This window comes from Eschrichtius robustus, chromosome 13 (genome assembly GCF_028021215.1).
Source record: "Eschrichtius robustus isolate mEscRob2 chromosome 13, mEscRob2.pri, whole genome shotgun sequence".
In the NCBI taxonomy this organism is placed as follows: domain Eukaryota; kingdom Metazoa; phylum Chordata; class Mammalia; order Artiodactyla; family Eschrichtiidae; genus Eschrichtius; species Eschrichtius robustus.
The window spans coordinates 80723929-80726781 of NC_090836.1; the positions used below are offsets into that span (position 1 = coordinate 80723929).

Here is a 2853-nt window from a genome sequence, read left to right on the forward strand (position 1 = left end):
GAAGTAACATGGATTAGGTACTGACTGTCAGACCAGAACTGGCAATTGTAAGCTGATCTAATGTTAGGACACTGCACAGATGAAGCAAGAGCAAGAGCTGAGTTAGGCTAAAGGAGGCCTCATAAAAGTGACCCCAAATCACAATGCTCAGTCGAAGCGCAGGTTTGGCATGACAGCCTTCGCCAGAGAAAACCAGTTCATCTGTCAAAAACTGAAGGTCATAGAAGGCTGTCAAATAAATCTCTTTGATCTAATTACAATGACATTTATTCCTATAAAACCACATAGTATTAAATAAGACACTAATAATCCTACCTCAGAAGAATAAAAACGACTCTCAAATGCTACTCTATTCGTAAATTTGGAAAGCACTGATTGTTAACCAAGTACCAGCTGAAGAATACTAATGTTCTATTGCATTTGTCGGGGGTACTTTTTACTGTCAACACAAGAAATTCAGCTTGAACTTCACAAGCAAAAAGGGGATTTGGGGAAAGGAGTAAGTAATGGAATCAAAGAAGGAATCTAGGAATTACAGCAGCTCTGAGGAGCTAGAAACCAGGGACTAACACGCCTGGGACTCTTTCTCTTTCTGCTTTTATGGGTTCTTTATTTCCTTGGGCTTTTCTCTGAGGCTAAATCATGTCTGGTAACAACCCTGGAGCTCTGTATAGTTTTGTGGCCCCAGGAGGAAAGAGAACTTACTAGCTTCACTTAGAAAAAATCCCAGGGAAGGATTTGTTACCCTAGGCTGGGCTGCATGCCTTCTCGTGGGCTACTAGCTGGGGCCAGGACGATGGTGCTAGCACTGGTCAGGCCTGGGCCACGTGCTCACCCCCGGTGTAAGGACAGGAGGTAGGATACTCTGGTTAGCAGGGCTGGGATGGGAAGAAGTCCCTCAAAGAAAGGGGATGCTATATTCTCCAAAAGAGAAACAACTGGCACCGAGCAGACAATAACACATGTCCACCACGTTTATTGAACTGGCGATGAGAGTGATTTTCATAACCCGCTAGTATCCTTAGCTTGTCTAAATTGTCTTGGCAAAGGTAAAACATTCCAGGATCCACAGCTGTCTGGGATGTACTATGGATTCGGTTTAACCTTCCTAAATCATTTATAATTAGCCACCACAGGAAGTGGGACTTGAGCTGTACATCTCTGAAAATATCAAATCCCACTTTTCCCATAAATAAAAGGAAGGTATGATAAAGATAAAATCTAATATAATAGCTACATTTTGAACTTTGTTTCCAAAGAGAATAGTTACATTTATTAGGGATTTTTTAATCAGTGAAATAATTCAAGGGCTTCCCTGGTGGCGCAGTGGTTGAGAGTCAGCCTGCCAATGCGGGGGACGCGGGTTCGAGCCCTGGTCTGGGAAGATCCCACATGCCGCGGAGCAACTGGGCCCGTGAGCCACAACTACTGAGCCTGCGCGTCTGGAGCCTGTGCTCCGCAACAAGAGAGGCCGTGATAGTGAGAGGCCCGGGCAACGCGATGAAGAGTGGCCCCCGCTTACCACAACTAGAGAAAGCCCTTGCACAGAAACGAAGACCCAACACAGCTATAAATAAATAAATAAATAAATAATAAAAATAAAGGAATTCCTTAAAAAAAAATGAAAAAAAATTCAAAATTGAGTTTTTATTAAAATTTAAAGGAATGTTACATAAAAAAACTTTAAAAAGTATCTCTCATTCTTGTACAGTGATCAGTATTGACGTTTAGTATTAGTTGGACTAGTTAATATTTATTTATTTATTTATTTATTTTAGAAATATTGCTTTATTTGAGAAACTTACTTCCAAATTACTCTTACGTGTTTTAAAAAGTCATAAAGAACATCCAAGAAGAAGACATACACAGTTTCCATAGGAATAAGGACAAAAAAATGGGGTTGATGATTGCCCCAAATGAAATTTCCTAAAGGAGAAAATGTAATATTTAACCTTTTTTTGAGGCAGGGTAAGTGAACTACACACATCATAAATAAAACTTTCTTGCTTTACAAGGAGGAGGGACTGTGATCCTGTTTTTGATGCATATTAAATACAAAATACAAAATCCACTGTTCTGATCAAGATAAGGGGAAAAAAATCATTCTTCAATATTTCAATTCTCATGCAATAAAATCCAAAGGTCTGTTGAATCCACCTTTTCGATTCATGTACTGCCTATACTTCCTCTTCTGAGACACATTTATGGCATAGGCATTTACAGAGCCATCCACCTTTTTCCCTTTTGTGGAGTCAAAGGAGGCAAATCCCATTAACTTCATCATTTCTATTTCTTCTTCTGTTTTGCCCTCCAAGTCTTCCTCAGTTATCTGACGTTCTTTGCTCTTTGTTTCTTTTGTTTCTTTCTTCTCCTCATCTCTTCTTTCTTTTAGTCGAGAAGGGGAAGGAGATGTGGATCTATGTCGTCTTGGGGACCTGGAATGTCTTCTGTGCGGGGATCGAGAGCGGCTTCTTCTCCGATTTCGCTCTCGGGACCGGGACCTTTCTCGGCGCCTGCGTTCTCTCTCTCTCGGGAGGTGGACCGGGACCGCCTACGCTCCCTCCGCGGGGACCGGCTGCGGCTGCGACCCATTCGGAGTCCTCCCCAACCTCACGCCGCCCCGGAAATGACTGTCTAGTTAATATTTATAATTCTATTTATTTAAAATGAGTAATAGTAAAAAGGCCTAAAACTGATCATGCTTTCGAGAGCTGTAAATCAGTAAACTAAATTATTACTATAAAAATTTTTGTTAGGTTTTGGATCTTTTGCCTATGGTTCTACCAAGATAATTAAGGTAGGATGATAATAATACTAATGGCTACCATGTGTCAGTTGCTTTAGCTGACAACT

At 41.0% G+C, this 2853-nt stretch overlaps 1 pseudogene; it reads right to left on the reverse strand.

Annotated features, from left to right (window-relative positions):
* Window positions 1–2051: 2051 nt before the first annotated feature.
* LOC137775212 (U4/U6.U5 small nuclear ribonucleoprotein 27 kDa protein pseudogene) lies at window positions 2052–2616 on the reverse strand (annotated as a pseudogene).
* Window positions 2617–2853: the final 237 nt, after the last annotated feature.